This window comes from Phyllobates terribilis, unplaced genomic scaffold (genome assembly GCF_046119375.1).
Source record: "Phyllobates terribilis strain yellow unplaced genomic scaffold, ASM4611937v1 Scaffold_3__8_contigs__length_932513732, whole genome shotgun sequence".
NCBI lineage: Eukaryota > Metazoa > Chordata > Amphibia > Anura > Dendrobatidae > Phyllobates > Phyllobates terribilis.
In genome coordinates this window covers 242464137-242477768 of record NW_027362763.1, presented here as the reverse complement: position 1 = coordinate 242477768, position 13632 = coordinate 242464137, and the positions used below count along the sequence as shown (strand labels likewise).

At 42.2% G+C, this 13632-nt stretch overlaps 1 protein-coding gene across 6 annotated transcripts in view; it reads left to right on the top strand.

The window, feature by feature from the left end:
• DOCK10 (dedicator of cytokinesis 10) overlaps window positions 1-13632 on the top strand; it is a 401433-nt gene that overhangs the window by 187662 nt on the left and 200139 nt on the right. The gene's annotated exons all lie outside the window — the stretch shown is intronic.

Here is a 13632-nt window from a genome sequence, read left to right as displayed (position 1 = left end):
TGTACTTGTAGGAGCACCCCAATTAATCTCACCACGCGTTGTTAGGGTACATGGCGTACGTGGAAAAGTCTAGATGGGTCTCAAGTGATTCCCACAGGAGACACAAGCTTCACGGCAGGAAGCAAGGGACTGTGCTGTTGCTGACAGAGAAGAGCCGCCGGCAGTAATGGAGTCTCTCTCCTCTGTAAGACCACAGGACCTCACGAAAGAGGTGACTAATTATTTGGGACAGGCTTCCAAAGATGTTAATGGACCTATAGATTAGAGCCAGGGCACATAGGCCGTGTATTCTTTGGACACGGTGGCAGAGTCGTTTTCCCACGCTCGCCTGGGATGTAACCGCACAGGGGAAAGCCCCTGTCAGGGGTTCTGCTTACCCGCTGGCTTCAGGAGGGAATAGCTTCACGAATAAACCTCCAAAATCCACAAATCTGGTGTCAAAATAGTCCCAGTAAGATACTGAAGGGATCCATATCAAGAAGATCCAAAAAAAAATCTCTTCTGGTAGCTTTAGAGGTCGGCTTAGAGGTTACACTCACGGAGCTCTGGACTTCTACAACTAACATCCTCAGCGTCCAGGACATGCCCCCATGATTTAGTTTTTGAAACTGAAGGAGACTCCTCCCCATCAGTCATGTTCTGTAATATCCAGAACTTGTGATATTTTGGTATATTTTTTCAATATTAATGAAGGCATAGTTCAGTAAAGTTACTGATCCATCTTTAAAGGAATCTGTTATCAGTTTTGGCAATTTTTCTGTATATGAAGAGGTGTCACCTCCCTTGAGATCAGTAGTAATGCTGTTATTTACATTGACGTGAGTTGGGTTGTATTGTCACAGACTCCTCTTAGGCCATGTTCACATGTTGCACTTTTTTCTGCTTTTTTTTCTGCATGCAAAATCTGCTCTTGGCAGTAAAGACACTGCTTAAAAAAAGCAGGTTTTACTGCCCTGTTTGCCACTTTTTTTTACTGCGTTTTCCAGGTACATTTGTCTCTTGTGCATGCTGATACAGTTTAGTGCCTGTTATTCCTGAGTTTTCTGCAGCAAAGCCTGATACCTGCGTTTTTGCTGCATTGTTGCACTTACCCTTTGCTTTCTATGGGTGAAAAAACGCTGAAAGAAGTGGCATGCTGCAGTTTTCAAAAACGCAGCAGTTTTCCAATTCAGTAAGAAAAAAAAAATATGTGTGCATGAGATTTCTGAAATCTCACAGCTTTTGCTGGTACTGTAAAAAGTAGCTTTCAATTTGCATAAAAAAATGCGACAAAAACACAACTTATGAACATAGCCTTAAAGCACCACTCCAGCTTTTTTTTATTACAGCATTGGAGTGGTGCTACTAATCTAAACTCCCTGACCCTAGTAATATACTTAGTAGCTGCCATCTTAATCTGTTATTAGCACCACCACCATTGTGAGGCGAGCCAGAAGTCACAACTCAATGTAAGTCCAGAATGGGGTCAGAGCAAGGCTCCCATAGACTTGTGTTGAATGTTTGTGACTGTTACCTCTGACTTCCGGTCAGTCAGAAGTTGCTTTCACAAGATGGCGGATTGGGACCTGAGCGTCGCCTGGAAGAGCTGAAGATGGCGGCTGGTAAGTATAATATTAGGGTCAGGAAACTTAGATCGGTGGCACCACTCCAGCGCTGAAATAAAAAAAATAAACAGCTGAAGTGGTGCTTTAAATATAAGGGTCCCTTCACCATGGCACAATCAGCTGTTTGCGGCCACTGAGATAAAAATATAGTAATATAAGGCTGATAGAGGCACTTATTGGTCTGTCCCAAGGCCTCAGCTTACATATGTCACTAAATGATCAATGGCAGCATGTGTTCAGATAGGACAAGCTCTGTAAGTGATTGTGCTCACATAAGTGGCAGTATCTCTAAGGCCGGTTTCACACATTCTGATTTTTTCGGTAGCAGAAAAATCCATGTCCGTGTGTGGCACACGTACCAGTTCCTGGGAATCAGCGGTACAGTTAGCGCTGTTCCCAAGCACCAGGTGCTGAACGCTGCCTCCATCATTGTCCCTTGCTCATGCTGTGATCAGCATGAGCAAGGGACAAGGTTGGGAGTAGTAGTCTGCTCTTGCAATGTCCATGTGTAAAAATAAAATAATAAAATCCTTATAATCACCTGTCTGGAGATGTCCCCCGCTGTAATCCTCTGACAAATGATGCTGAGGAGCCGTGGAGAATGAGATGCTCCAGCAAGGGGGCCCAGAGCTGCGCTGAACTCAAGAGCTGTGTCCTGTCACTCAGTGAGCTCAGCGCAGCTCCGGGGTGGGTACGTGTAGTCCTGATGCGGCACATGGTTGCCACACGGTTGCCACACTCATTTGCCACACATGGACACTCGGACACGGATATTTCCGGTACGAGTTTTTTCCAGGTGCCACATGTGTACATGTCACACTGATGACACTCCGTGGAAACACACTGACATGTGCGCAGACCCATAGGTTTGAATGGGACTATGTGTGTCATTGTCTCCAGTACGTGTGGAAACTGTCACCACTCGTACTGGACACACTAACGTGTGAAAGAGCCCTAAGTGTAAGGGCTCCTTCACTTGTCAGTTTTTCTCATACGAGGGCTATCCATGTTTTTCATGGAGAGCACTCGTACCTATGGTAGTCTGTGGGGTACATTACATATCCAATTTTTTCCTCAGACTGAGTGGTTCAAAAGCTTGGAGACGTGTCTGACATTGATCCAAGTGTAGTACCAAGCTCACCAACTAAAGTCTATGGGTCCATGAAAAGATCATACGGCACTCCGATGCCATCCGCGTGCTGTCTGTTTTTCATGTACTTTTGATAGGAGAAGCTTGAGAAACCACCATCAGCTTTTTTTTTTTTATCATCCAAGAAAAGCTGATGAAACTGACCAAAGTCTGATGGTCTAAACTGCCACTTACCAAACTCTCATGACCTTCTGATCAAAAACACTGATGAAACTCAGACCGCTTTATGCGTACAAGAAGAATCACTGACTTCTGAGTGAGCCCTAAATGATATTCATGGTGACATTTACAATGCCTATGGCACGGGAGGGCTAGGCAACAGGGATGGTGCACAACGGAGAAGACAAACTGCGTCCTGAAAATGGAAAATGACCATCAGATCTCAGATTACTGATTACTCGTGGTATGAGAAATTATTGTGAACAAGTCATAATGGTTTTCTCCTTCTTTCGGTTTATTCTAGAAGCTAATCACCTTTGGTAACCCTCCTCATCTCTCATATTGTAGCTGCAAACCAGTAAAAAATCCCTGATGATCACTACTGATCTTTCACATTTTTATTTTACGGAATTGTGAGCAAGACCAAAGGGTTTGTCAGCGCAACAAACAATGTAGATGAATGCATTTATGCATGTGTAGATGATAAAACATACGTAAATTACACAAATAATACCTTTGACCATTGAGAAAGCACAGAGTAATACACAGTGACAGAAATTACTTTAAAGGGAACCTGACAGTAGATTCATGGTGCCTCAACCACGGGCAGGATGAATCAGTCCCTGACTGCTGAAATGTTGCAGTGCTTCAGAGTAAGGCCAGGTTCGCACCAGTGTATGCAAAATCGTACATTTTACATCCAGAAAAAACTGATGATTTTTTATCAGTATGCAATCCGTATGTCATCCGTGTGTGCATTTTTTACATCCACAAACAATCCGTATGTCAATTTTGTACATCCTTATGGCATTCACTTTTTGCATGAACAATTTAAGAATAAAGGACAAATACAGTTTCCTATCTGTACAATTGTTATGTATCCATGAAAAACGCATTATGGTTGGTCACATGTATGTGATCTGTTATTTACACACTCATTGACTTATAATGGGCGAGTCTTATCCCGTATACGGGACCGTGTGTAAAAACGTTCATATGAACTACCATATTGACTTGCATTGGTTCATGTGCTGTCCGTATTAAATCAGTTTTGCATATGGACTTCACACAGACTTTAAATACGTTTGTCTGAACGAGCCCTAAAACATACACGGCTTCTATAATGCAACCAGTATCTGATTCATGCTGCCCGTTGTTCAGACATCATTAATCTGCTGTCTTCTGACACATGCACAAGTAAGAAATTACCACATACCGTGGGGAAAACAAGTATTTGATATACTGCCGATTTGAAAGTTTTCCCACCTACAAAGAATGGAGAAGTCTGTAATTTTTATCATAGGTTCACTTCACCTGTGAGAGACCGAATCTAAAAAAAATCAAGAAATTCACTTTGTATGATTTTTACATAATTAATTAGCATTTTATTGCATAAAATAAATGTTTGATACAATAGAAAAACAACTTAATATTTGGTCCAGAAACCTTTGTTTGCAATTATGGAGGTCAGACGTTTCCTGTAGATCTTGACCAGGTTTGCACACACTGCAGTAGGGATTTTGGCCCACTCCTCCATACAAATCTTCTCCAGATCTTTCAGGTTTTTGGGTTGTCGCTGGCCAACGTTGAGTTTCAGCTCCCTCCAAAGATTTTCTATTAGGTTCAGGTCTGGAGACTGGCTAGGCCACTTGAGGACCTTGAAATGCTTCTTACGGAGGTGCTCCTTTGTTGCCTTGGGTGTGCGTTTCGGGTCATTGTCATGCTGGAAGACCCAGCCACGACCCATCTTCAATGCTCTTATTGCGGGAAGGAGGTTGTTGGCCAAAATATCGCGATACATGACCCCATCCATCCTCCTTTCAATACGGCGCAGTCATCCTATCCCCTTTGCAGAAAAGCACCCCCAAAGTATGATGTTTTGCCCATTCAAGTAAACGGGACTGATCTGGAATACCAGACATAGCTCGTCAACATGTGCGACACTGTTCATAGCAGAAAGTAGCCATCTTTTTGCCATACAGTTGACTATGCAGAGCACAAAATACATTTGTGTGGCTGTTAAGCTAATAGTTAAAAGTATTATTCATAGGAAATATGAAGGTTTTTTTTTTCTTTTGCAGATGTGATCATTAACCCCTGAATGATCACCAATGTGCTTTTGTATGATGATTAATAAGGAGCCTTATTCTATAGTGGCAGGTTTTTGTAGCTTGTAGAATAAGTGCTGCCTGGATGTGCTAATAGGATGTACACTAATAGGTCGGGATATTGAGGACTTCACAACCATGGCTCATCATTATGAGGACAAGCAGTGCTGTAGTAAATACAATTACAGCAAGTAAGCAACCTAGTGTTGAAATCAGAGTCCCTCAGATGAAGCAGCCAAAAAGTCTGCATAAAATGCCAATTATGGAAAATGCATTTCTATCTGTATTACATTAAAAAAAACATCCTTCTGCACCAAAACCTACACATATTATGCCAGGCCATAATATATTGAAGAATGAATTTACCAGAATTTTTAGTATAAAATCGTAAGTAGAAAAAATTTTTTTCCACTGCTATGAGATTATAAAACTAATACAGTAATTTTTATGCAGCTGTAAGGCTATGTGCCCACGATGCAGAAATGCTGCATATTGTTTCCGCTTCTCCCTGGCAGGAAAAACGCATGCGGTTTTTACAAGCGTTTTTCCCGCCAAGTAGAAGTGTTTGTCAAGCGTTTTTGCATGCATTTCTGCATGCGGGTTATCAGGCGCTTTCCAAGTGATTTTAGCATCACTTGGAAAAGTGCTTGACAACTTGTTCACACTATATAAATCCATGCAACCAGCATGGATTTATATAGTGTGACCAAGTAATAGTTTAAAAAAAAAGAATAAAAATGATAAAAAATAATAAAAAAAAATTTTTATACTTGCCTTCCGATGGCCCCTGGTATTTTCTCCGCTCCGTCTGGTCTGTTGTATGGGTCGCGGTGGTGTGAAAGGACCTGCGGTGACGTCATTGAGTCATGTGACAGGTCACATGACTGCCGACGTCAGAGGTCCCGTGACCTGTCACATGACTAAATGACAGCATTGCAGGTCCTCACACCACCGCGACCCATACAACAGACCAGACGCATCGCTGAGGAGACGGGGGGCCATCATAAGGTAAGTATAATCTTTATTTTAAATTCTTTTTTTAACAGGTTCTGTGGTACCTGGGTCTGGAGGAGAGTCTCCTCTTCTCCAGACCCGGGGACCATCCGCACATTGAAACGCTTAATATCCGTGTGTGCAAATGTGCTGACACGGATATTATGCGTTTCAATGCAAGTCAATGGCGGCAATTACTCTGCGTGTCCGCAAAATGAATGGACATGCTGCGTATTTTTCCGCAATGATAATCCCAGTGGAAATTTCCGCAGCATGTGCATAGCACATGCGGATTATCATTAGGGACCATGGGGCACGTATTACCAAGCGTTTTTTAAGCATTTTCGCTGCGGAAATTCCGCGGCAAAAACTTTTGAAAAACGCATAGTGGGCACATAGCCTAAAGAGTAACTAAAAGCCACCAAAATTATGGCCGCTGAAATACAGAGAGGCACAAATGAAAATAAGAAAAGTCCCAATAAGGCCCAAAACAGGCTCGCGTTATAGAGCTTCCATCATATTCCACAACAACTTACAGACATCATCATCACTGTCCCCATTGGAGCTCACAATCCTACTTCCCTATCAGTATGTCTTTGATTGTGAGAGGAAACCAAAGTACATGGAGGAAACCCACGCAAACACAAGGACACACAGACTTATTGCAGATGTAGTCCTTAGTGGGATTTGAACCCAGGACCCCAGCAACAGTGCTAACCACTGAGCCACCATGCCACTCTATGCATAGACATTATACCCTGGGCTCAGCGGCTGGCGTTAGCATCAATTGCTGCCATTTAATCATTTAGATGCTTCTTTCCACCCCTGAAGAAACTGACATGAGACTTGGGGTGGTCTTGGTTTGTGCACTGGTATTGAGGTTTGTGCACACGTATTAAAGGGAATCTATCAGCAGCTTTGTGCTATGTAATCCGAGGACAGCATGAGGTAGGATTTTAAAACACAGAATTCATTAATGTGTTAAATGTCAGGCTCTGTGCTATAGTTTACTTAAACGGAAGGTTTTTTCACTTGGTGATTATCATTGCTGTGACCTGCTGACAAGGTGCTTGCAAGTCTGACTCCGCCCCTTCGGTAATAAGCAGCTCACTGTTTATAGACTATATACATTGAAAGCCTGGTGTGGGTGGGGCTAGCTCTTTCAGCTATGCTATATTCTACATCTAAGAACTCTGATTGTGCCACTACTGCTGCACCCAATAAACTAAGTGATACATAGTTGGAATCAGGGTCTCTTTGCTTTCATCAGGCTGCTCTCAGTTGAGGTAGCAAAAATCTGCTGACAGATCCCCTTTAAATGGTTTAACTTGATTTACTTTTTGTTGTTATCTTCAGTCTCCTCCTTTGAAGTATACATTTTACTATTTGGATTGATTTGAGGGGGAATAGTTTCTGTACTGTAAATTCTATTGCTGTTGTTTGTAGAGCACAGCACTTTCATTATATTTATACTTGTCTGGTTTTAATTGGCTTTATATGTATTAGTACATTAATTAATAACAGCTGATTCTCAGGTTTTCTAAGTGCACAGTCAGACTTATATTCCTGCATCACTTCATCCATATCCATACGGATATCCATATTTTCATGCTTTTTTTATAGATTCTAATGTGATTCATGGCTTTAGGCTTCGCTCACATCTGCGTATAATATTGGCAAGTGCATTGCGATAACAAATCACTTTGCACTCACGCCAATGTTATTCAATGAGGCAGTGTTCATTGTCGAGTTTTTCCTCATAATCGGGCTGAGGAAAAAAAATCGCAGCATGCTGCAAGTGGCCATGTATATATCGGACGAGACTCGTCAATACAAGTCAATAGGTGCGAAAAATGGACAGCATGTTTTTTTTTCTCACACACATCTCAAAGGCGTTATAAAATTCCATCAGCCAAGTACAGTAAATTCACACCCTGAGAATAGATATATATAATAGATAGATATATAGAATAGATAAATATCATGTAGATATATAATTTCACAAGCCCACTACACACTATATATATTAAATTTGCACCCTTTAGTGCCTTTCAGGTGGCACTAAAGGGTGTTTAGCCTAGTTTAACGTAATAAATAAATAGTTAAAAAAAACGATGTGGGGTCCTCCCTGTTTTTAACAACCAGCAAAGGTAAAGCAGACAGCTGTGAGCTGATATTATCGGGCTGGGAAGGTCCATGGTTATTGTGCCCTTCCCAGCCTATAATACCAGCCCGCAGCCACCCCAGAAGTGGCACATCACATGAAATGTGTCAATTCTGGAGCTTTGTCCGGCTCTTCACGATTGCCCTGGTGCTTTGGCAATTGGGGTAATGGGCCTTGGGGTTAATGTCAGCTGTGATTTGTCAAAAATCACAGCTGGCATCAAGCCTTGGTTTTAGTAATAGAGAGGCATCTATCAAACACCCCATTACTAACACAGTAATCAAAAATTAAAACACACAATAAAATACTTTATTTGAAAAAAACTGCCCCACAATTTCCTTGGTTCACCACTTTATTAAAAAAAAACATACAAATCCTCCGAAATCCTTGCAGTCTGGCATAGTCCAGTGAATCCGACCTAGCAATGGCAGCTGAAGGCTAGTATTTTTAGGGTGGGAACTTGGGAAGGGCCCAATATCCATGGACCTTTCCAGCCTGATAATATCAGCTCACAACTGTCTGCTTTACCTTTGCTGGCTATCAAAAATTGGGGGTAACCAATGTAGTTTTTTTTAAACTATTGATTTATTTATTAGATTAAACAAGGCTAAACACCCTTTAGTGCCACATGAAAGGCAATTTTTACAATATGTAGGGGGCTTGTGAAATTATGTATCTGCAGGATAATATAATAGGATAATAGATAATAAATAGATCCATATTAGATCTATCTATTATATCTAATATATTTTTATCATCTATCTATATTTTATATAAGATTGCTTTATTACCTTTGTAAACTAGCTTGAAAGTGAACCTGTCAGCAGGATTGTGCTCAGTAAACCACATACACTGTCAGGTGGGCAACATTACACTGATTAATATGATACCTTTGATGATGAAATCCGTCATGTGGTTCTTTTTTAATCTTTAGGCTGTGTGCCCATGATGCGTTTTTCAAGCGTTTATGCTGCGGAATTTCCGCAGCGTAAACGCTTGGGAAACGCTTGGTAAACCTTCCCCCATGGTCTCCAATGCTATTCCGCACTTTCAATGTCCATGCTGCGGATTTTTCCGCAGCGTTTATGCTGCGCTCAAAAATCTACAGCATGTCCATTAATTTTGTGGAAGTGCTGCGTTTTTGCCGCCATCGTTCTGCATCTGTACTTACGTAATTGGCGCGTTCTAATGTGCGAATGGTACCCGGGTGTGGAGGACAGGAGACTCTCCTCCACACCCAGGTACCATTAAAAGCTGTAAAAAAAAGAATAAAATAAAAAATAAAGATTATATTCACCTTCCGACGGCCCTCGGACTCCTTCCCTGTGCTTACTGACAGATCGCGCAGGACTGAAGGACCTGCACTGACAGTACAGCGTACCACGATCTGCCGGCAGCCAGCACAGGAGCGCAGCAGGACTCGGGGGCCATCAGAAGGTAAGTATAGGTTTATTTTTTTTATTTTTAACCATTCTCTCGGTCACACTATATAAATCTATGCCGTTTGCATGGATTTATATAGTGTGACCAAGTTGTCAAGCACTTTCCAAGTGATGCTAAAATCGCTTGGAAAGCGCTTGACACCCGCATGCGGAAATGCATGTGAAGAACGCTTCACATCCGCATGTCCCTGGCAGGAAAACGCATGTACAATCCGCATGTGTTTTTTTCTGCCAGGGAGATGCAGAAACGCTCAGGAAAAATCCAGAGCATTTCTACATTGTGGGCACATATCATTATCTCAGGAATGAAAATAAGGCTATGCTCGTGCTTCGGGGCGGCCTTTGGAGAGGGGCTTTATCTGGTTCTCTGCTTGTTTATTCCACTGTATGGCTTCTGACAGGTCACTGTGCCTTCACTGACCTGCCTCCTATTTTTTAAATACTGCTTGTGTAATCGTGCTAGAAATCAAGAAATTTACATGTAGCAAAGAGGTGCTAATAAATGCAAGGGGAGATGATTGCCCACAAGCTAGTCCGAATGTCTCCTATTCAGATAGCTCACATGGAAAGGGAAATGCTATATTTCAACATCATCCGCAGATATATCTGTGATCGGTGGACATTCGCTACTGTGAGTTCAAGCGTCAGGATTTTCAGTCTTAAGAAACCACAAAAATGTAATATCAACCCAAATTATGGGTATATCATAGTTATGTTTGGGTGTCTAGGAGTTTCTTGTGGGAAAATATAACACACATTGGAATTATGATTTTTCACCAATGTCTGTGCATACAATTAGCAATTCTCCTCTCACCTGACCAGACATAGGGGTGAGGGGTGTGGATGAGACCCTTTATAATATCTCATCTAGAAAACCTCATAGTCAGATCCTAGGAGAGATAACGTGTATTGTAGATCTGTCCAAATTTCTTTGATGATCTGCTCCGCCCAAAGAGCTCGCGGATCCACTTTGTAATGTATTTTTGTAGTTATTCATTGTATTTTTAAGCAGTTTTTTCTTTTCGGTATGTCTTTTTGTTATTTCATTTTTTTTGCAATTTTTTGAGCACTGTGCCTTTTTTTTAAATTTAAAACTGTAATAAGTTTGCTTGTTTCATGGTGCTGTAAATGTACCCACAACCATGAAGAGGGAAAGTATAGCCTGGTTGTGTTACCCTGTATATGCCAGAGTGCATGAAGAGTTCCTATCAGGTGCTTAGGAAACCTGGGGGCATGTATCCTAATGTGTTACCTAGGGCAGCCGTCTTGCTGGCCTATCAAAACGGCAAGTGGTGGCCGCAAGAAGTGTGAGGTGGCTGTGTGACCTGGCAAGGAGTGCGCATAACTCCGTGTTAGACTGTTGCGATAGGTGAATGGTGGAGTGAGTGTGAGAAGCGGAGTCCCTCCTTTACAGTCATGTGTGCAGCAAGTGGACGGTGTTCATGACAGTGTCATTCAAAATTACATCACATCCCACAAAAAAACAAGCCCTATGGGAAACTAAAAAAGTATGGTTCTTAGAAGAAGGGGAGGAAAAAGGAAAGCACAAAGCGAAAATTCACACAGTTTTGGAGGGTGTAATGGGTTAAACCCAGTCCACAAAGACTTTGATTCTTACTATTTTGCAACTTTTATGGCATCCTGAAGGGGCTTCATACACTATTTGAATTACTTCTGTTACAGGAAAAACCCAGACAATCGGGGATGGTGTGCAGAGATTTCTCATTTCATCTCACACTGTAAACACAATGTTGTCAGAAACTAGACAAAGTTCTAATAAATACTTGTGTTCTAGAAATTATACATAGATGTGTGAAATGTCACATAAGGTTAATTATTTCCTAGTAAGAATTACTTTGCTGCAGTAAATAGTTGGAACATGCTCAAACGTGGAGATTTTTGGCTCTTTTTTGTCATGTTAATGGAAAAACAAAACAGAAAATTTAAAAGCTATGCGAAACGCTACAAAAATACTTAAGAAAAAAAGCACAGGCGAAGTTATTATATACTAGAGCTAGCTTCACTATTATTACAGACGATTTGTCAGCTCTCCTGACATGTCTGTTTTAGGAAATACTTGTATTCCCAATGAAATAAATAACCAACATCTTTTTCTTAGAACCCAGTCTTGTTCTGCTCCTGTTTCTCCTCCAGGAAATACACGAATACATTTACAACTGGGTGTCCAAATTTTCCTTGTTAATAAGACGATACTCTTTTTTCTTTGCTGAACAGTGAGCACAGATGTGAATAGGCGCTGATCTGCAGTAGCCACAGCGGCTACTAAACTGTGTGATGGATTGGAGGGGTACTGCTCCATGTGCTGTTCACATCCAGCCGCTACCTACACTGCCAACAGCTGATCGGTGGAGGACCCCAACCAATCTGATAATGATAACCTATCCTAAGAATAGGTCATCTATCATAAAAAATGACAATCTCTAGAATGTATTCAGCAATATTTGTCAAATTTATTCTTTCACTTGCACATTTTAACATTTTTGCCTATTTCATAAAAAAAATGAATTTTACAACAATATTTCTAAACCTCCCCATTGTATGTCTGTATATAACCTTACTGGTTATTAAAAGGGAAATGTATTACAGACCTGATCAAGTGATATGGGTTTTATCCTTTTGTTAAAAGCCATAGATATGCTTTTTACTCTAGTACCAGGCTTTAGTAAGGCAAGATCTACCTGATACAACTATTGTACAGTAGTATGTGCAGTTGCCAGCAGCTACAGGGGGCTAATGCGGCTCTCTAGCTAATGTGCCTCTGAAGCTGATGTGACTCTGAAGCTGATGCGGCTCTGGAGCTGATGTGCCTCTCTAGCTGATGTGCCTCTCTAGCTGATGTGCCTCTCTAGCTGATGTGACTCTGGAGCTGATGTGACTCTGGAGCTAATGTGGCTCTGGAGCTGATGCAGCTCTGGAGCTGATGTGCCTCTCTAACTAATGTGGATATGGAGCTGATGTGCCTCTGGAGCTGATGTGACTCTGGAGCTGATGTGACTCTGGAGCTAATGTGACTCTGGAGCTAATGTGACTCTGGAGCTAATGTGGCTCTGGAGCTGATGTGCCTCTCTAACTAATGTGGATATGGAGCTGATGTGCCTCTGGAGCTGATGTGACTCTGGAGCTGATGTGACTCTGGAGCTGATGTGACTCTGGAGCTGATGTGACTCTGGAGCTAATGTGACTCTGGAGCTAATGTGACTCTGGAGCTAATGTGGCTCTGGAGCTGATGTGGATATGGAGCTGATGCAGCTCTGGAACTGATGTGCCTTTCTAGCTAATGTGGATATGGAGCTGATGTGCCTTTCTAGCTAATGTGGATATGGAGCTGATGTGCCTCTCTAGCTGATGTGCCTCTCTAGCTGATGTGACTCTGGAGCTGATGTGGCTCTGGAGCTGATGTGCCTTTCTAGCTAATGTGGCTCTGGAGCTGATGTGGCTCTGGAGCTGATGTGGCTCTGGAGCTGATGTGCCTTTCTAGCTAATGTGGATATGGAGCTGATGCAGCTCTGGAGCTGATGTGCCTTTCTAGCTAATGTGGATATGGAACTGATGTGGCTCTGGAGCTGATGTGGCTCTGGAGCTGATGTGCCTTTCTAGCTAATGTGGATATGGAGCTGATGCGGCTTTCGAGCTGATGTGCCTTTCTAGCTAATGTGGATATGGAGCTGATGCGGCTTTCGAGCTGATGCAGCTCTGGAGCTGATGTGCCTTTCTAGCTAATGTGGATATGGAGCTGATGCGGCTTTCGAGCTGATGCAGCTCTGGAGCTGATGTGCCTTTCTAGCTAATGTGGATATGGAGCTGATGTGCCTTTCTAGCTAATGTGGATATGGAGCTGATGTGCCTCTCTAGCTGATGTGCCTCTCTAGCTGATGTGACTCTGGAGCTGATGTGGCTCTGGAGCTGATGTGCCTTTCTAGCTAATGTGGCTCTGGAGCTGATGTGGCTCTGGAGCTGATGTGGCTCTGGAGCTGATGTGCCTTTCTAGCTA